General features: G+C 48.8%; 1 protein-coding gene across 7 annotated transcripts in view; it reads right to left on the bottom strand.

Annotated features, from left to right (window-relative positions):
- The window catches only part of PTPRS (protein tyrosine phosphatase receptor type S), a 295,013-nt gene that overhangs the window by 231,709 nt on the left and 41,643 nt on the right, over positions 1–21,661 (bottom strand). For 2 of the 7 annotated variants that reach the window (XM_077922009.1, XM_077922008.1), the window contains exon 1: positions 7,071–7,319. The exons of 1 other annotated variant lie outside the window; for it this stretch is intronic. The gene's annotated coding sequence lies outside the window, so the exon portion shown is untranslated. Of the gene's footprint in view, positions 1–7,070; positions 7,320–21,661 lie in introns of those variants that run through there. 4 more of the 7 variants (XM_077922010.1, XM_077922011.1, XM_077922006.1 and 1 more) reach the window with 3 other exon arrangements.

The following is a 21,661-nucleotide window of genomic DNA, read 5'->3' as shown; positions in this document are numbered from 1 at the left end:
GACTCTCTCAAGGCAAATCTTTAAAAATGTAGCATGAACACCGACAACTGGGAAACACTGGCCTGCGAGCGCTGCAAATGGAGAACAGCTGACGATCAGGCGAAGGGAGAAACGTGCTAAGAGGAAGGCACGATTGGCAAACCCTCACTGTGATCAACTCCTGCCCAGAAGCCAATGTCCCCACTGTAGAAGGACGTATGGATCCAGAATTGGCCTCCACTTACGGATTCACTGCTAAAACCATGTTCATGGAGGACAATCTTACTCAGCTACAAGTGATCACCAAAGAAGAAGGAAGAGCACAAGATTACCATATTTTTTCGCTCTATAGGACGCACTTTTCCCCCTCCAAAAATTAAGGGGAAATGTGTGTGCGTCCTATGGAGCGAATGCAGGCTCCTTGGCTTCAGCGATAGCAACGCGAAGCCTCCGAAGCGCAGAGGGAGCGCTCCCTCCGCGCTCCGAAGGCTTCGGGTTCCTTTTGCTGAAGCCGGGAGAGCAAGGCTCTCCCGGCTTCAGCAGAGAGGGAGAGCTGTGCAGCGCCCCTTCAGCCAAGCGGGAGGAGCAATGGAAGGGGCTCCGTTGCTCCTGCCGCTTCGCTGAAGGGGCGCTGAGCAGAGAGGGGGAGAATTTGTTTTCCTTGTTCTCCCCCTCTAAAACAAGGTGCGTCCTATGGTCCGGTGCGTCTTATAGAGCGAAAAATACGGTAACTCTCCCTTCCTGCGTTTACTGCCTCCAACAAATGTTCTGAATGGGAGGTCTCCCACTGCGGAGACCCTCCCTGGTGGGCAGAGGGTCTCTCCCTCAGCTAAAAGGCGCAAGGGACAATGACAATAAAGATATCGTAATCGTAAAAGAGACACCCCACAATAAGCAATAGAACAGATGACCGCTGCAGCTTTCCCAACGTGCAAATTTGACCCAAGGTGCTCCCGGAAAGGTTACTGGCCCCAGCCCTGATACCAGGATGAGCTCTCTCTCTATGGGGCAAGCCCCTCCTCCATTCCCCTCACGACTCCCTCGCATTAAATCCAGCCTGCAGTTCGGTTACACCCTGACCCGGCCCTTGACCAGATCAATGGGGAATGCTAAATATAGAGATCCTTGCTATATGGCGATCCCTCCTTGTGGATCTTGGAGCTCTGTCAATATCGAGTGGCAAAGCTCCATCCCTTAATTACATCCAGGGTGGACGGGAGGGAGGAGAGGAGAGGAACTGGCTTGGAACATCCTTTACCCCATGTAATTCCCCCCTTTTAACCCTTAAGCTCCCATACAACCCTGTTTTTCTTTCTTACTTTTTAAATTTTTTTATTCAAAATTATAACAAGACATATTATCCAAAAACATATCATCCTTGTCCCCCCCCCCCAATTTTTCCTCCCTCGCCCCTTCCACACAAAACCCCCCCCCCACCCTCAGTTCCAGTCTTTGGTTTCTCCAATAATGCCGTTTTCTGCATGTTACAAAGTTGTATAGATCCTCAAACTCTTTAGATGATTATTATCAATAAAAAGTTTGTGAATGTTTATTCAAAACCTGCCAAGGAGTCCAGTTCGCTTTGTTGCGTCTTCAGATACTTTGTAAAGGGTTGAAAAAAAAGTTGGAAAACATCTTCATGTATGCAACGACGGCCGCAAGAGTTCTGGTAGCACAAGGATGGAAGACTGAAGGAATCCCAACTAAAGAATCATGGCAAGAAAAATTGATGGACTACGCAGAACTGGCAAAACTGACATATAAGACTGGTTTAAGACTGGTTCTTGACCCTGAGATGAAGAACCTCATGCTCTACCGACATGGAGGGGTGTGCAGAGGGTATGTGAGAGAGAGGGGACAAGTACACAATTTCCTGTACTCAGAATTGCCTGTTGTGCCTCTGCGTGAGTCAGCGTTCCGGGCCGAACTCCTTCCAATAAGGAGCCATGTTTGGCACAGTGACTCCTGTCGATCCTTAGACGGGCGGGAGCTCTGAGGATGGGCAGGTGTCCTAGCTCATCAGCGGAGAAGCTGTTCTGCATGCAGAATGTTCCAGACTCAAAAAGCAAAGCACCGCTCTGATTTTTAATCCGGGGGGGGGGGGGGGAGATGTGTTTCAGCTCTCCAGGGTTTGAGAACTCTTACATGTGATTTTGTTTTGGGTTTTTTTAAAAAGAGGGAGAGAAAAATAAATATCTAGCTTTCTCCCTGGAGACGGATGCACATCTTTCATATTTTTCTCTTTCCCAATGGGCGAGAGATTGTCTACGCGTTTTTCAAAAAACGAATAGATTGAAGGTGGTTTGCAGCAAGAGGCAAATGCTCAGATCACGCTGACACATTTTGAACAAACTAAATTAACTCTTATATAAAGATTCCGTTTCCCCCGCCCACACCCTCCCACAATCTCTCATCCTCTCCCCCCCCCCCTCAAACCGTTTCCTCACAAGCGCAGAACAGCACCGGATTTATAAATATCAAGCCATTGCAACAACAACAGAAAATTCTGCATCTGATGAACGTTCTCTTCGCAGACCGCTGAATGATATGTCTGCGGGTGGGCTAAATGGGAAAGAAATAGTGTACTCAGATGAATCTTAGGTGCACATCTTAAGATCCGTGATTACGCCCAGGTCCTGCTTGCAGGATTTCTTGTTGGGGTATCTGGCTGTGAGAACAGGATGCTGGACTCAGTGGGCAACATGAGAACAGGGCCTTTTCTGCAGTGGCTCCCCGTTATTAGTTTATTTTTGTTCTGATTTTATGATGTATTTTTGTGTTCTCATTTTGTATTATTACGTTGTGAACTGCTCCGTGATGTTGGGTGAATGGCGGTATATAAATTTAAATAATAATAATAATGACACTTGCATTTAAAATATTTTTAAGAGGAAGACTGATCAATAAGGCGCCCCATTTGTAAACTGATCAGGTAAACGTTAACTGTCCATACATGTACACACACAAAATTACATACACACAACTTTTTCCCTTTCCAAAACCTCCTGTACCAGCTCACTAAGCTGCTTGTGAAACTCCACTTAAGTTTCGAAATTGATTTGCCATGAAATATGCCAGCTTTCTGCCAACAGCCTTGCTGGCTGGGGCCGGAGCCAGATGTGATCCAAAACATCTGGAGGGCACTGCACTGGCAAAGGCTGCAAAATCGGGTTGCCATTGCCGCGTTCACACTGCATTTGTATCCCACATTTGTCTCTCTCCCCAAGGAGCTCCCTTTCCTCACAACAACCCTATGAGGCAGGTTAGGCCAAGAATTACAGTGACTGAGACTGCAAAGTCACCCAGTGAACTTCATGGCTGAGTGGGGATTTGAACCCTGCTCTCCCAGGTCCAGGGATGCGGGTGGCGCTGTGGGTTAAACTACAGAGCCTAGGACTTGCTGATCAGAAGGGTGGCGGTTCGAATCCCCGCGACATTGTGAGCTCCCGTTGCTCGGTCCCTACTCCTGCCAACCTAGCAGTTCGAAAGCACGTCAAAGTGCAAGTAGATAAATAGGTACCACTCCGGCGGGAAGGTAAATGGCGTTTCTGTGCGCTGCTCTGGTTCGCCAGAAGCGGCTTAGTCCTGCTGGCCACATGACCCGGAAGCTGTACGCCGGCTCCCTCGGCCAATAAAGCGAGATGAGTGCCGCAATCCCAGAGTCGTCCGCGACTGGACCTAACAGTCAGGGGTCCCTTTACCTTTACCTTACCTCCCAGGTCCAACACTCTAACTACTCCACCAAGCTGGCTTTCTCGTTTCAAGAAATTGAAAACTCAAGAGGTGAGCCTGCAATCAGTCAGGATCCAAAAGGACTTTGTATATAAGGTGCGATTTTTGCTTCACACAAACCGAAGACCCGTTCTGCCCCAAAACCAGATATCCGGCAATATTGGAACAATCCAGCTCGGAAGACAGCTTCACACAAACACACTCTCTCATTTCTAGGTGTAAGCCAACTTTAAACAACCTGAAGTATGAACAGCGCACAGGTGGTAGAAGAAGAGGAGTTTGGATTTGATATCCCGCTTTATCACTACCCAAAGGAGTCTCAAAGCGGCTAACATTCTCCTTTCACTTCCTTCCCCACCACAAACACTCTGTGAGGTGAGTGAGGCTGAGAGACTTCAGAGAAGTGTGACTGGCCCAAGGTCAGCCAGCAGCTGCATGTGGAGGAGCGGGGAAGCGAACCCCGTTCACCAGATTACGAGTCCACTGCTCTTAACCACTGCAGCACACTGGCTCTCAGGTCTGATGGAGGTCTCCTTGCAGAGATTACCGAGGGGGTCCGGGGAAGATATGTAAATCTAGGTTAGGGTTGGGGGGGACCATGTAAAGTACTTTGAGCTCCCCCCGGGGGGGGGGGGGATCTACAGCTGAAACTCAAAAAATTAGAGTATCACGGGAAAGTTCCTTTCTTTCACTAATTCAACTTCAAAGGTGAAACTAATATTTGAGATACGACTCGTGACATGCAAAGCGAGATATGTCAAGCCTTGATTTGTTATCATTGTGGTGATCATGGCGTACAGCTGATGAAAACCCCCAACAATCTCAGAAAATTAGAATATTCAAGGAAATCAGCAAAACAAGGATTGCAAATCGAGCAAGACTGGACCTCTGAGAAGTAGAAGCCTATTTTGCTTTGCATGTCGTGAGTCGATCTCATATATTACTTTCACCTTTTAAGTTGAATTACTGAAATCAAGGAACTTTCCCACGATGTTCTAATTTTTCAAGTTTCACCTGTAAATGCAACAGATAAATCAGAAAAATAAATAGCAGCGCTCAGAGCACATCCATTGAAATCAAGAGATCGCGCCCCGTGTCGGTGCTGCTGAGAGCAGACCAAACTTCATCCCACAAGCTCCAAATGGGTCTACTTTCAAATAACACTTGGTTGGCTGGACGCAACGCGGTGTTGTTTTTAAACTGAGTTTTCTCCTGCGGATGAATAGTTGGAAAACATACCATGGGGGGGAGAGAAAGTGTAAAAAAATAAAATAAAAGGTAGGGTTTTGCTTTGGGTTTTTTTGCAGGGAAAGGGGGAGAAAAGATGGCTTCTTAATTGGCACCACATTTCACTAAATCTGATTCGCCCGCCCAGATGTTGCTCTGACAGACAGCAGCAAACCCCCCCCCCAGCACCTCACAGGGCCAAACGGCCGTTAGAGAGCCTACAACAATAACACCGTCCACATTTGCCAGTGCTAAAATATTTGCTGTTGCAGGGTCTTTGCAGAGGAGAAGGGGCTCCGAAATCTGTACTAAAGGAGCAGAAATCTCTTCTTATTAAGCCCTAATCGTTTGCTCCTAATCAGCAAGACCCAAACTTGGAAAAATGGACACACACACACAATGCGCTTGCAACTTTCCCCTCCTTTTTCAATCAGACTGGTTTAAATTCTATAGTGTTTTTAAATCTATCACATGGTTTATCTTTCTGCGTTCGGCCCCCCCCCCCCAATTTCTCCCCTCCCCACTGGCCACCCTTTGTTCATTAAGGATCTAGGAGGGGGTTGAGACAAGGTGGGGGGAAGGGAGGCTGAAAATGGTAAGTGAACATCTTCCCCCCCCTTTAAAAAAATAGCAAATTCTTGGAAATTTATTTCACCCACTCTGCCGAATTCCCCCTTTTACGCTAGGCAACCCTCGTTTAAATGCGTTTGCCAAAGTTCTGCTCAGGAGTTTATTCTGTTCATTTGGTAAGCAACACACATCAGGTAATGAACGGCTGGATTATTTTATTTATTTTTAAAGTGGTGTTGGGTGGGGGTGGGGGTGGGGGTGGGGGCAAAGGAGAAGGAGAGATCAGAATCCAGCTTTGAACAGGCTTCAGAGAACAACAACTTAGAAAGGATTTCGCCTCCTAAAATTCACTCCTTGTTGTGCATCAGACAAAAGACTGGGAGTCGGGAGAGGGAAGGATATACAGAATATCTCTATAGAGCAATTGTGCGGCTGCTCAGAGTTTTTTTAAAAAAGCAAACCCCAAAACATCCCCCTCAACACACACTCGTAATAAAACACACGCCCCAACCGCAATCCTACAGAAAATTATTCCTCTTTAAGTAAGTTTATTTTCAGAACTTTCCTGACCTCGCTCCTAAAGCACAACAGATTCTACATGCAATAGGATAAAGGAGGAGGGGGGGGGGGACTCTTTTTCTTCAGTCTCTCGCCCTCCCACCAAAGTCCCCCCCCCCCATAAAAACAACCCATAGTTAACTTTGCGGAAAGCGCAAGTTGTTTGCTTGAAAGTTAAGAAGCGAAAGCCAGGAGAACAGAAATTGGAGAAGCGATATATCTGCCTTATAGCCCGGCCTGCTGAATAGAGAAAGCCACTGAAATCGACAAGAATGGAGGAACGGTTAGTTTCAGTGATTTCTTCCACTTGGCGTAGAACCCAGAGGTTTTATATATATATATAAATGCACACACATATGAATTGATGTATACATGTAGGGACACACAGAGGACATTTCCAGGCTGAAGCTTTCTAAAGGGAAGCGGAAAAGTGCCCAGTTCTCCCCCCCCCCCAAAAAAAAAACCCCCGATGCGTTTCAAACCCTCAAAACACTCAAAGCGTAGGAGTTTATCCAAACTGCTGTCTCCAAATGCCAGGAACCAGAACAAAAGGCGCAAGTGGTTTTTGCAAAGCGAATGGAAGCCAGAGGATTCAAAAACGCGCACCGTTAATTTAATTTTGATTTGTTTTTGAGAGCAGGGCTGGGGTGGGCAGGGGGGTGGGAAAATGGGTCTGCAAAGAAAATAAAGAAAGCCAACTCGCTCCAATGCCCCCACCCTAGAAAAAGTGTAAGGGGGTGGGCAGAGATCTGTTCCTCCTCTGGCTCCTCTCAACTTCCAAAACAAAAGACCCCCTTCCTCAGGGTAGCAATGGTGGAGAAGAGGTGGGGTTTTTTAAAAAAATGGAGGGGGAAGGAGGGAGGGTAAAAGTTGAGAGCCATTTGGGAGAAACAGGGCGAAAACAGGCAATTTGAGCATCCAGTTTGCATCTGGGATTAGGCGAAGAAGCCAAACTATACAGAGATACATTGTTTTAAGTAAATAAAAAAACATTCAGGACTCACCCTGCGAGAAAGCAATTCTCCCCATCAATGCATGGCGGTGTTGTCTGTCCCCTCCTTTAAAGAACCAGGGTTGGGGGGGGGCACGTTTAGGAAAAGAGGGGGCTTAGAAGTCCAGCGTCCTGGAGGAGCCCCCGTTCAGTTAATCCAAACTTGGAAAGTTTTGAGAGCTGGAGAGGGAGAGAGAGAGAGGAGGAGAAGGGAGGAGTGACTCCCCAGCCAGGCTCTGGGCGGTGGGAGGGGCTGGAGGGGGGGCCCCACCGAAGAAGGGAATGGGGAGGAGCCCAGAGAGGAGGAATGAAAGGGGGGGGCACAGCGAGAGGAGAGAGAGAGAGAGGCCTTTTCACAGCACTCTGTTTTTCCATAGGAGACTTTTAAAAAGTTGCTTGCAAACGTGCATTTCCGGGGAGGGGGGGGGGCGAAAGCAAAAGAAACCCACACGGGCAGGTCTCCCAGAATCGCCGAGTTGGAAGGGGACCCCGTCAGGTCATCTAGTCCAACCCCCTGCAATGCAGAAATCTCAACATGGCAGGTGGACCTCTCCTTAAAAGCGTCCCAAGGAAGGAGAAGTCTCGCCACGTCTCCTGGGAGTCAGGTCCGCGGTCGAACAGCTCTCACTCACGGAAGGGGCGCCCTCAGCCCCGGTTGGTCAGAGGGGATGGGGCTACCCTCTGCGCATGCCCAGGCACACTCTCGCGGGCCTTTTTGCAGAGGTGAAAACCACCGAACACCACACAAAGGAGCGTCACAGCACCTTGAGAGTTCATTGTCCCCCTACTCCCGCTTTTGTGGCCTACATAGTCGTGCCATGCGAAACTTGCACTATAACAATTTTGCTCCTATTTTAAGATGCCGTCGGACTCTTTCATTGTTTTTTACGTCGTTTCCCTCTACTCCCCATTTTACCCTCGCAACAACAGCCCTGTGAGGTAGGCTAAGATGCGAGGGGCTGGGCCCCACACCCAGCAAGATTCACAGCCGAGTGGGGATTCGAACCCTGGTCTCCCAGGTCCTAGCCCAGGCTTCCTCAACCTCGGCCCTCCAGATGTTTTGGGACTACAATTCCCATCATCCGTGGCCACTGGTCCTACTAGCTAGGGATCATGGGAATTGTAGGCCAAAAACATCTGGAGGGCTGAGGTTGAGGAAGCCTGTCCTAGCCCAACACACTAACCGCTGGCTCTCGTATGCCCAGAGGGTGTGGAAAACTCACTTCTGAGGCCAAGTTCAGAGCTGTTTCCCTCCCAGAGCAGAGAAGCGTGGGACATAAATGTAGCACATTAAATCTAACGGCCTAAAATATATTTTTGTTGGGGCTTCAGAATTAGATGCAGGAAGCCCCGATTTTTTTTATAAAAACAAAAACAGCAGCAGCAGCAGCAACAGGCACCTTAGATGCAATTGTGCATCTCTCACCTGGTCAACGCGATGTTCTCCAGATGTTGGGATGGGAACTGTGGTCCAGCAACATCTGGTGAGAACCACCCTTTAGTGGCCTGCAGTTTCATGCTAGAACTATGGGCATATTAAGGTTAATAATAATAATAATAATAATAATAATAATAATAATAATAATTTATTATTTATACCCTGCCCATCTGGCTGGGTTTCTCCAGGTTGCAGCATCCAAAATGAGAAGACCTGTACAGCTTTCAAACTGCCTTAGGGCGGGGTGGGGGACAAAGCTGGACCCCCGCCCCCTAAAGGCCACCCCCCACACCCAGGATAGTGTCTACCTGAAACGAGCAAGACCCAAGTTCGAATCCAGATGCTGGTTAACGCAGGCTGCACGCCACATCTCTCCGCAGAGCCTGCCTCGCAGAGCTATGCGGTGGATCACAATGGGACCATACAAATAGAGTCTTGTTGACTTTTACGAAACAAATCCCCACCCAAAAGAGCTCAAAAGCGCTGCCTGGATCGGTGAAGCCTGGATCGGACCTTGAGAGAGTTGAGAATCTCTGCAGAGCAAGAAGAGTTACCGTCGATTGAAGAATGGAGGATGAAGTTAATGGACGATGCAGAATTAGATAAACTAACAGAAAGGATTCGAAACCGGCGAGCCCAGAAATTCATGGAAGACTGGAGTAAATTTACGGACTATTTGAAAAGTATTTGTGAAGAACAGACGACGTTTGTAGGGTTGCAAGAAGTTTTGTGAGGAGTATTATTAGAAGTATTGTAAAAAATGGACAAGGGGGAGGAGGATTTGTTAAGAGATGTAAAGGCAATATAAAGTTAAGAAATGCATAAGAAGTGGTTAAAATGGTGGATCATCAGAGGTGCTGATGGAAGTCTAAAAAGATTGTATAAGTGATAAGTTTTGTGGTACAGTTTATAATTTATATGTTAAAATTAATTAAAAATATATATATAAAAAGAGAATCTCTGCAGTTTTTAACCCAGGAAAGTGAGGGGAAAGTTTGGGGGACACAAATGTTTGTCCCCTCCAGACAAACACACACACACACATAGAGAGAAAGAGAGAGAGAGAGAGAAACATATAAAGCTTCAAAGGGAATCTTCTGAAGCGTAGAAGGAATGTTAAGTTTTTCTGCACCACAGCTGTCTGAAGTGGCTAAGATTTCCAACTTCGCCCCCAAGCCGCATTTTTTCCCAAGGCTGCAGGGGCTGTAGATAAAACGCTGGCATTTGTATTTATCCCACGCTCCTTCGATACGCTGTTTGTTGCCATTGCTTTAAATAAAAAATAAAAAATGGATCAAACGGCCTTTTGGAGCAGAATCATCCCATACTTCTAAGCCCTATGATAACGGAAGCAAACCCTGCAGTGTTTAGTAAGCCAAGGGGTTGCCTTGGCCACTTTCTCAGTGTGCGTTTGGTCACCGTCTTCCGCCCGGGCTTAGGGTGGGTACATAGCTGCTCCCTGCCCCTATAATTTTACCCTCACAACACCCCTGTAGGGTAGGTCAAGCTGTGTGCCAGGCTGCAGATCACCCAGAGGCTGAGGGATGTTTCAAACCTGTGTCACCCTGGCCTCTTAACCACTGCACATCACCGGGCTACGACTCTGGGGTTGCGGCGCTCATCTCGCTTTACTGGCCGAGGGAGCCAGCGTACAGCTTCCGGGTCATGTGGCCAGCAGGACTAAGCCGCTTCTGGCGAACCAGAGCAGCGCACGGAAACGCCGTTGACCTTCCCGCCAGAGTGGTACCTATTTATCTACTTGCACTTCGTGCTTTCAACTACTAGGTTGGCAGGAGCAGGGACAGAGCAACAGGAGCTCACCCCGTCGCGGGGATTCGAACCGCTGACATTCTAATCGGCAAGCCCTAGGTTCACAGCGCCACCTGCGTCCTACATGGTCGCAATTAGACCTGCACCAGTCTCAAAATGTGCCTGGCGAATTTCTGGCACTGGCCTGGAAGGCCTCCTCCCCCTCTGGGTATGTTCAGTGCTTCTCCAATACTTTTCTTTGGGTCACACTTTTGGAACAAATAATTTGCTCGGGCCACACCAGATTTCTTTATCGGTAAGAAATGCATTGGAAAACAAAATGAAGAAACTCCTATCAGCGCTTGATTTATAGCATAGAACACAACTACTTTATGATTGTGGGACACCTGGAAAGTTTGAACAATGCAGAGGAATAATTCCCTAAATATAATTATAAACAACAGCTGTCCTCCGTTTCGCTTGATGCCCTTGTTCTCGTCTTGAAAAGGTATCTATCCGTATTCTGCAAATAAAACAAATTACAGTGGTACCTTGGGTTACATACGCTTCAGGTTACAGACGCTTCGGATTACGGACTCTGCTAACCCAGAAATAGTACCTCGGGTTAAGAACTTTACCTCAGGATGAGAACGGAAATTGCGCAGCGGCAGAGGGAGGCCCCATTAGCTAAAGTGTTACCTCAGGTTAAGAACGGATCTCCAGAACGGATTAAGTTCTTAACAAGAGGTATCACTGTACCTTGATGCTATACTATACTACACTAAAATATTTAAATGTTTATTTGTGTGTGCTTGAATCTTCCTGCCACACTTAACAGTGTGGCACACCTGGAGAGTGGATCTGCTTCCGCGGTGAGCCGAACAGAGCCACCATGTTCAGAGGAGCAGATTTCGGCTAAACATTGGGGCTGATGTCTTAACAGTAAAGAGCAGATTTGACACTGGGTCCGGCTCCCTTGAGAGGTGATCTGTTTCGCCAGAAATCTTCAAAGCAGAAGTTGGAAGCCCCCTCCTGTTGTGGACACTCTGGCTGCAGGAATTCAGAGCAGGAGACTAGAGGACCTCAAAAGACCCATGCTAACACAAAAACATCCTGCAATTGGGTTATTTCTCTGCTAGGAGGTGAGCAGAGGGTCAAAGTGGCAGAGACAAAGCAAGCCTGTTTAGCAGTCCAGTGGAAAAAATGATGTTTACAACTGCCCAGGCTCTTGGAGAATACTGGAGTTTCGCACTCCTGTCTCGCCCGGCTGAAGTCACATGTGACGGATCTTCACATTGCCGTTTGGGAGTGCGCTGGCTGTGCTCAGAGGGAACCATGCTTTTCTGAACACCTGAAACCACGGGAGGGGAGGGCTCTCTCGTGCCCAGGTGCCAAATGGCTCCTTGAACCAAGGTTAGTCGCCAAAACAGAATGTAGGGTTGCCATTTGGAAAATCTCATTTTCCAAATGACGGGCTGACTGTGATTAAAAATGTAACGGGACCCCTGACCATTAGGTCCAGTCGTGGCCGACTCTGGAGTTGCAGCGCTCATCTCGCTTTATTGGCCGAGGGAGCCGGCGTACAGCATGACTAAGCCGCTTCTGGCGAACCAGAGCAGCGCACGGAAACGCCGTTTTACCTTCCCGCCGGAGCGGTACCTATTTATCTTGCAGTTAAACATCTGGTTGTTCAGAGGACAACCTTGAGCTAGGTTTAAGAGCTTTGAGGACGTAAAAAGCAAAGTCACAGAGAGGCTACACATATACATCGGCCTCTTTTTATCAATGGGGACGTGGACCATTCATAACATAAGAATATTCTCCACAGCTGTGAGCAGGGCAGTGGGGGAAGTGAAGAAAAGCAATAACAATTAATTATAACACTGTTCAATGTTCCTGCTCAAGGCTGCACAGAAAAAGCATTTTGGTTCCTGAGATTCATTCCGATTGTGCAGATAAAATATAACGGACAGAAATCTACAGGATGTGTGTGAAGACGGTCAAGATCCAATGATCTCCAGGCATGCACTTCCGGGTGGAGGAGATGCCTTCTAGCGCCCAGGCATCTTCGCTTGGCCACAAATGGAAGGTAGCCAGGTGCAAAATGCAGCTGGCGAAATTAAAAGACGCCTGCTTTTTGGGAGAAAAGCAATGACAAACCTAGACAGCATCTTAAAAAGCAGAGACACCACCTTGCCAACAAAGGTCCGTATAGTTCAAGATATGGTTTTCCCAGTAGTGATGTATGGAAGTGAGAGCTGGACCATAAAGAAGGCTGATCGCCAAAGAATGGATGCTTTTGAATTCTGGTGCTGGAGGAGACTCTGGAGAGTCCCATGGACTGCAAGAAGATCAAACCTCTCCATTCTGAAGGAAATCAGCCCTGAGCGGTCACTGGAAGGACAGATCGTGAAGCTGAGGCTCCAAGACTTTGGCCACCTCATGAGAAGAGAAGACTCCCTGGAAAAGACCCTGATGTTGGGAAAGATGGAGGGCACAAGGAGAAGGGGACGACAGAGGACGAGGTGGTGGGACAGTGTTCTCAAAGCTACCAGCATGAGTTTGACCAAACTGCGGGAGGCAGTGGAAGACAGGAGGGCCTGGCGTGCTCTGGTCCAGGGGTCACGAAGAGTCGGACACGACCAAACGACTAAACAACAACAACAATTTCGAAGACTGCATGGCTGACACTGTAAGAACAGTGGCCCGCTGAACCAGATCAAAACTGAGCCAGATTCGCGCCCCAACTGCAGGCCCACACCCGAGGCAACTCCGATGGATGCAGAAAGCACAAGAAAAACCCCATCAGTAAAAAAGAAGTGCAGTGATATCAAAAGAAGAAACAGCCGATAACAGCCACACACAAAAACACACACACACACCCTGAGCAGCCGAAGTCTCAGGGGGCTGTCTGGCTCCAGGAAGATTAGAAACCAGGTACCAGGCAAATCTCTCTGGGGAGGAGATTCCGCAGCTGGGGCACCACCTAGGGGAAGATCCCTTTTTTTCACCGTCAGCCTCAGATTAGGGAGGCACCCAGGCAGGGATCTCTGTCAGGAGGTCAGAAGATAAGCAGACGGTGATATGGAAGGAGGCAATCTTCCGGGTCCCAACTTTGAAAGTTAGCGGCTGCGCTTTAGGGAGATGGAAAGCAAGTTTCTAGTCCATGGGTAGGCAAACTAAGGACCGGGGGCTGGATCCGGCCCAATTGCCTTCTCAATCCGGCCCGCGGACGGTCCGGTAATCAGCATCTTTTTACATGAGTAGAATGTGTCCTTTTATTTAAAATGTGTCTCTGGGTTATTTGTGGGGCCTGCCTGGTGTTTTTACATGAGCAGAATGTGTGCTTTTATTTAAAATGCATCTCTGGGTTATTTGTGGGGCATAGGAATTCGTTCTCCCCTCCCCCCCAAAAATATATAGTCCGGCCCCCCACAAGGTCTGTGGGACAGTGGACCGGCCCCCTGATGGAAAAGTTTTCTGACCCCTGTTCTAGTCCCCTTGACTCTGAATAAGGAGCCGATTTAAAATACATTGGATCACAGGAAGCTGCCTTTGGGCTGATTCAGATTCCTTTTGTGTCTGCACTTTAAAGTGCCGTATTGGGGGGGCGAGTGGCCCCAGAATTTCCCCTGCGAAAACAACCTGCTGTCGGCGGTTCGAATCGCCGCGACAGGGTGAGCTTCCGTTGCTCGGTCCCTGCTCCTGCCAACCTAGAAGTTTGAAAGCACGTCAAAGTGCAAGTAGATAAATAGGTACCGCTCCGGCGGGAAAGTAAACAGCGTTTCCGTGCGCTGCTCTGGTTCGCCAGAAGCGGCTTAGTCCTGCTTGCCACATGATCCGGAAGCTGTCTGCGGACAAACGCCGGCTCCCTCGGCCCATAGAGCGAGATGAGCGCCGCAACCCCAGAGTCGGTCACGGCTGGACCTAATGGTCAGGGGTACCTTTACCTTTTATTTACCACTGAATTGGAGCAGGCAGCAAGCCACGGAAAACCCAAATTCCTGACAGTGGAAGGGGAAAAGAAGAAAAGGAAGAAGCACTCTGCCATTGGACCAGGAAAGCGTGGGAGACGGATAGGCCCTTATGCCAAGTTAGAGCAGTGGTCCATCTAGCTCAGGACTGCCCACACTGACTGGCAGCAGCTCCCCAGGATTCCTGCCAGGAGCCTCTCCCAAAATTAACTGGAGATGCCAGGGATCAAACATGGGAACCTTCTGCATGCAAGGCAGGTGTTCTACCGAGGAGTTACGGCCCTTTCCCTGCCCCCCCCCCCCAGCTCACTTCTGCCTGCACTGACCGGCAGTGGCTATCCGAGTTTCAGACAGGGGTCTTCCTTCCCGCCCCCCATGCCTCTCTGGACATGGGGCAGGGGGGTGGGGTGTTGAACCTGGAGCCTTCTGAACACAGAGCAGCTGCTCTGCCACAGAAGTGCCCTTTGATTTGATTTGTGCCTGCAAATGTGCAAAAGATTACTGCAATGCTGAGGGGTTGGACTAGATGACCGCTGGGGTACCATCCAATTCTACGCATAGCGGGTGAAATGTGGACCTTGCAAAAGCAGCACAGGTTGATCAGGACAGCTGGTCAAATGGGGGGTGGGTGAAAAACAGTGTTCGGAATTCCCCAGGCGCACTGGCTGGACCCCTCTAGCTTTCTTAAGAAGGGAAGCGGAAGGGCTTATTTATCGCGTTTCTCTCCCACCCTTTTCTTCAAGGACTGCACAAGGGTTCACGCTTTGAGATTGTTTCTTTAAAATATAAAGTGAAATGAAACGATCATCATCATCAATATCCCATCACAAAAGGTGCCTAAACACTCCATTGCGGCGACCGTGACCCAGGTTTAAGGAGTTTCTAACACTTAGTCCGTGGGACGTGGGTGGCGCTGTGGGTTAAACCACAGAGCCTAGGACTTGCCGATCAGAAGGTCGGCGGTTCGAATCCCCGCGGCGGGGCGAGCTCCCATTGCTCGGTCCCTGCTCCTGCCAACCTAGCAGTTCGAAAGCACGTCAAAGTGCAAGTAGATAAATAGGTACCGCTCCAGCGGGAAGGTAAACGGCATTTCCGTGCACTGCTCTGGTTCGCCAGAAGCGGCTTAGTCCTGCTGGCCACATGACCCGGAAGCTGTACACTGGCTGCCTCGGCCAATAAAGCGAGATGAGCGCCGCAACCCCAGAGTCGGCCACGACTGGACCTAATGGTCAGGGGTCCCTTTACCTTTACCTTAACACTTAATCCAGGGGTCAGCAAACTTTTTCAGCAGGGGGCCAGTCCACTGTCCCTCAGACCTTGTGGGTGGCTGGACTATATTTTGGGAAAAATAAATAAACGAATTCCTATGCCCCAGAAAGAACCGAGAGATGCATTTTAAATAAAAGGGCACATTCTACTCATGTAAAATGATGCTGATTCCCGGACCGTCCGTGGGCCGGATTTAGAAGGCGATTGGGCCAGATACGGCCCCCAGGCCTTAGTTTGCCTACCCATGCCTTAGTCCCTTAAAGACAAGAGCCCAGCAAACCAAAGCGCGCGCAAGAGAGCAAGAGAGAGAGAGAGACAGGAGAGGGATGCCCCTCCATGCCCAGCCAGCGGCCCGAAAGCCCCACACCCACGCAGACAACATCGACCCAGCTATTTATTCCTGGTGGCCCCTTAAGTCACACAATCTGCTTCTCTAATGCAGTGAATCCAGGCAGGGAGCTGGGCCGATTCCCACCTCTCTCAGACCAGATTAAAAGCAGATGATCCCAGCTTTGCTGCAACCTCATTCCAGGGGAGGGTCGGAGGTTACGCAAGAAAGAGGAGAGGAGGGGGTTCAGGGCAGCGGGGGACGAACAGCCATGATCCTGGGGAACCTTTTCGGGGATATCGCCGTTTCGATCGTTTTGTGTACCCCACCTTACTCAAAAAGAGAGAGAAACTCTTGCTTTCCAATCCTCTGCCTCAAGTCTGCCCGACTCGCTCTGCCAGCTCCCTGCAACCTGGCACCCTGCGGAACTACAGTTCCCAACAGCATGAACTACAGTTCCCAACAGCATGGTGGCGCATGGCGGCCGCATGTGGGGTCGCGGCGGGAAGGCTGGTGAGCCTCTGCTTGAAAAGAACGGCCAAATGCTCAGAAACACATGGTGCTCGCACCACTTTGTTCCCTGGCAGATGCCCAGGTCCACAAACATTTCTGCGACGCCATCCTAACCACAAAATCACAAAATCACACACACACAAAATCACCGTATTTTTCGCACTATAGGACGCACCGGACAATAGGACGCACCTTGTTTTAGAGGGGGGAGAACAAGGGGAAAAAATCCCCCCCTCTCTGCCCAGCGCCCCTTCAGCGAAGCGGCAGGAGGTGCTGCGCAGAGAGAGGGAGAATTTCCCCCCTCTAAAACAAGGTGCCGTTTAAGGTGCGTCCAGTCGCCTTCAGGCGGCTACCTTGGTGCGCACCGACCCCTCTCGCTCTCCAGGCTTCAGGTTCCTTTCGACCTGCTCTTTGGGGCTGGCGGGGGAAGCCCACCCCCAGACACAAAGAGCAGGTCGGGAGCAGCGGAAAGGTGCGCAGCGAAGAGGCTGTTGCCATAGCCGCGCGTCACCTCTCCAGCCGGGAGAGGGTGGCAGGGCTATGGCTTCTTCACTCCATAGGACGCACACACATTTCCCCTTCATTTTTGAAGGGGGAAAAGTGCGTCCTATAGAGCGAAAAATACGGTATATTCTCTTTCAAGCATTCCAAACATTATGAGCAGAGAAAGTTGTCCTACACAGGTTGTTCTGGCCCATCAAACCCACCAGTAAGCTTTTGACCTTCCCTTAAAAAAAATAAATGCAAGACTCCAGTGCTCATGTTTGTGTGACTAAAGGACAGGTTGAAAGAGGAGCATAGAACGGTGTCTTATACAGAGTCAGGTTCCTGGCCTATCTAGATCAGTGTTGCCAGTGCGGGCTGGCAGGAGCTCTCCAGGGTTTCGGACAGTCTCTCCCTTAATAATAAAGCAAGTTTCTAGTTCTCATGGGTCTGAACGAAGGTGCATTGCAGTAATCCAGCCTGCAGGCCACCAATGCATTGAGTTAGAGAGACTAGGCTGTCTACCAGCTCCATCCGGTACACAGGCTGAGACCCTCCCTGCCTGCGGACTGTCTCGCCAGAGTGGTGCATGCTCTAGTTATCTCCTGCTTGGACTACTGCAATGCGCTCTGCGTGGGGCTACCTTTGAAGGTGACCTGGAAACGACAATTAATCCAGAATGCGGCAGCTAGACTGGTGACTGGGAGCGGCCGCCGGGACCACATAACACCGGTCCTGCATTGGCTCCCAGTACGTTTCCGAGCACAATTCAAAGTGTTGGTGCTGACCTTTAAAGCCCTAAACGGCCTTGGTCCAGTATATCTGAAGGAGCGTCTCCATCGCCATCGTTCTGCCCGGACACTGAGGTCCAGCTCCGAGGGCCTTCTGGCGGTTCCCTCACTGCAAGAAGCCAAGTTACAGGGAACCAGGCAGAGGGCCTTCTCAGTAGTGGCACCCGCCCTGTGGAACGCCCTCCCTTCAGATGTGAAGGAAATAAGCAGCTATCTTCTCTTTAAAAGGCATCTGAAGGCAGCCCTGTTTAGGGAAGTTTTTAATGTTTAATGCTGTATTGTTTTTAACACTTGATTGGAAGCCGCCCAGAGTGGCTGGGGAAACTCAGCCAGATGGGCGGGGTATAAATAATATATCATTATTATTATTATTATTATTATTATTATTATTATTATTATTATTGGCTGTCCCGGTCCACAAACAGCTGTGGCTTTTTTTACCAGGCAAAGGTGGCAAGAGGTGTTTTCCTGCTAGTGGCATTTCCTAAGTATTTCCACAGTATGTTGCAATAATCGAATCTAGATGCTAATGAAGAAAATCCCTTTAAACCATGATCTATGTTTTAGGATGTAACTAGGTGATATCACCATTGATGTCTTCTATTAATTTATGTGCAGAGGGTGATGTTTATGTTACAAATTTATTGTAATGTATGATGTTGGTCTTTTGTTTTTGTTCTGCTTTGGTTCTTGTCTGTTTTTTGTAAGTTTTGACGGTTTTAAATTTGGAGGTTCAAGTACATTATGTTGGTATGGGAAACTGTTGTGTGACGGGCCAATGGCCGTAATAGAGATCAAGATGCTAATGAAAGAAGTCTGACTTTACAAAAATGGGTTTATATGCACCCTAACTGCGGTCAAAAGGGTCACATTGATGAACTGGAAGAATAAAGACAAGGTCCTCTTTCGACGCGATTCCCTTTAATCAATGGATTGGCAGCCTGGGAACACTTGCAAACGTACGAACAGATTGCCTATGGACGTAGACTTTGTTTGGACAAATATATTGATATCTGGAAAAGGCTTTATGCAGGATGTAGCGAGTTATTAGTAACCATATATTATTAGGATAATAATATCACTTTATATAATAATCTAGAGAAACGAAATCGACATTACTAAACGCATTACACTGTGCTTCTGGAATGATTTTTCTATCTCTCCCCCCCCTTTTTTTCCACGTTCTTCTCTTTTCCTTTTATCACAGTATTATAAATGGAAATCTTTCAGTAAAACATCAATGAGAATAGCCAAAGATATGGTTCTCTTTAATCAATGACAGAACTCCCAACATACGGATTGCTTATAGGCGCAGACTTCGTCTGGATAAATATATTGACACTTGGTTATCAACAATCCTATATGCATTAGGACAATAACAGTACTTATATACCTATATAATAATGTGTGGAAGTGTAACTGATTGCATTTAGTCTGCTACAGTGTATCTTTTATTTATTTTTACGTATTTCACTTTTCATTCTGTTAATTTTTTTCTTTGCACCTTTTCCCTTTCATTTTATTTTGCACAGCTAAGATTTTCTTGAGCGGTACCTCGGATGTCGAACGGAATCCGTTCCAGAAGTCCGTTCGACTTCCAAAACGTTCAGAAACCAAAGCGTGGCTTCTGATTGGCTGCAGGAAGCTTTGAATATTATTCCAAAAATGAAACCTTCATCTGGTTGTAAATATTAAGATTATACCAGCAAGAATGAGTCTTTCTGTAAAAAAAAGGGGGGGAAATTAAATCAAGTCTTACTGACTAGTGATTTAAATCGATTTGATTTAAATCAAATCCACCCTGGCTAGTACCCATCGATAGCCCTTCTCCTCTACGATTTTGTTTAATTCTGTTCCAATGCCATCCAAGTGGGTGGCCAATTTAACTATGTGCTCAGGAGATAATATCCTCTCCTCTGTCCACCCCTCTGGGTCAGCTTTGGCCACCGGCTGGGACAACCTAGCTGTCAATCACCTGTAGAATCGCAAAATTTTAGGGCCATCTAGTCCAACCCCCTGCAATCCAGAAATCTCAACTGAAGCATCCATGAGGAATGTCCATCCAACCTCTGCTCAGAAACCACCAAGGAAGGAGAGTCCACCATCTCCTGAGGGAGACCGTTCCACTATCAAACAGCTCTTACCGACCGAATGTTCTTCCTCATGTTTAGTCAAAAATCTCCTTTCTTCTAATTTGCTTCCTCCGAAGTAGAAAACAAGCATGTTCTCTCTCTTCCATGTGACAGCCCTTCAGGTATCTGAAGATGGCTATCGAATCTCCTCTCAGTCTCTTTTCCAGGCTAAACATACCCAGCTCCTTCAACCGTTCCTCATCAGGCGTGGTTTCCAGGCCCTTGATCACCTTGGTTGCCCTCCTCTGCACACCTTCCAGCTTGTCAACATCCTTCTTAAATTGTGGTACCCAGAACTGGACACAGTATTCCAGTTGTGGTCTAAACAAGGAAGAATAGAGTGGGACTATGACTTCCCTTGGGGACACGGGTGGCACTGTGGTCTAAACCACTGAGCCTCTTGGGCTTGCTGATCGGAAGGTCAGCAGTTCGAATCCCCGTGATGGGGTGAGCTCCCGTTGCTCGGTCCCTGCTCCTGCCAACCTAGCAGTTCGAAAGCACCTCAAAGCGCAAGTAGATAAATAGGTACCACTCCGGCGGGAAGGTGAACGGCATTTCCGTGCGCTGCTCTGGTTCGCCAGAAGCAGCTTAGTCATGTTGGCCACATGACCCGGAAGCTGTACGCCGGCTCCCTTGGCCTATAGAGCGAGATGAGCGCCGCAACCCCAGAGTGGGCCACGACTGGACCTAATGGTCAGGGGTCCCTTTACCTTTACGACTTCCCTTGATCTGGACACTATACAGTGGACTCTTGAGTAACATAACTTTCGGGTTGTGGACACAGCAAACCCGGAACTGGGTTTGCTGCTCACGCATGAACAGAAATGCTCTACGGCGCCACGCACATGCACAGAACAGGCTCCTCGGTTACGGAGATTTCAGGATACGGCAGGGCCTCCGGAATGGATCCCATTTATAACCAGAGGTACCACTGTACTTCTGTTGATGCAGCCTGGAATAGCATTAGCTTTTTTTGCTGCTGCATCACACTGTGGGCTCATGTTTAGCTTGTGGTCCACCAAGACCCCTAGATCCTTTTCACAGGTACTGCTAGTAAGCAGGTGTCCCCCATCCTATATTAGTGCAGCTGGTTCTAAGTGCAGAACCTTCCATTTGTCCCTACTGAAATTCATTTTGTTAGCTTGGGCCCAGTTCTCCAGTCTTTGAAGGTCATCTTGAATCCCGATTCTGTCTCCTGCGGCATTAGCTACCCTGTTAAGGGACGCGGGTGGCGCTGTGGGTTAAACCACAGAGACTAGAACTTGCCAATCAGAAGGTTGGCGGTTTGAATCCCCGCGACGGGGTGAGCTCCTGTTGCTCTGTCCCTGCTCCTGCCAACCTAGCAGTTCGAAAGCACACCCAAAAGTGCAAGTGGATAAATAGGTACCGCTCCGGCGGGAAGGTAAACGGCGTTTCCGTGTGCTGCTCTGGTTCGCCAGAAGCGGCTTAGTCCTGCTGGCCACATGACCTGGAAGCTGTACGCCGGCTCAATCGGCCAAAAAAGTGAGATGAGCGCCGCAACCCCAGAGTCGGCTACGACTGGACCTAATGGTCAGGGGTCCCTTTACCTTTTAGGGTGATATCAGGTGACTGGCTGGTGGGTCGGCCTCAATTACCTGTCGAAGGTTTCATTGAAATCTCTGTTAAGACAGAGCTTTCCCATTCCCCACCCCCGTTTCTGCAAAGCAGCTCCTTGACCTCCCTTTGTAGACATATGGGTCACTGCCTCACGCCCGACGTTCACATAGGATATCCCGTGTGGGGCAGGGGCAGGGCACGGTTTGCAAGGAATACCTCGCGGACTGAACTGGGGACCCCAATTTGGCCCCAGGCCATACCCACTGTACCTGGCACTGAGGAGGGGGCTGGACTGCATGACCTCTGGAGATCCCTCCCAATTCTCTGAGCATCCGAGTGGCAGGCAGCA

Source organism: Podarcis muralis, chromosome 18 (assembly GCF_964188315.1).
Source record: "Podarcis muralis chromosome 18, rPodMur119.hap1.1, whole genome shotgun sequence".
NCBI classification, from domain to species: Eukaryota; Metazoa; Chordata; class Lepidosauria; order Squamata; family Lacertidae; genus Podarcis; species Podarcis muralis.
This window is presented reverse-complemented; position numbering and strand designations above follow the sequence as displayed.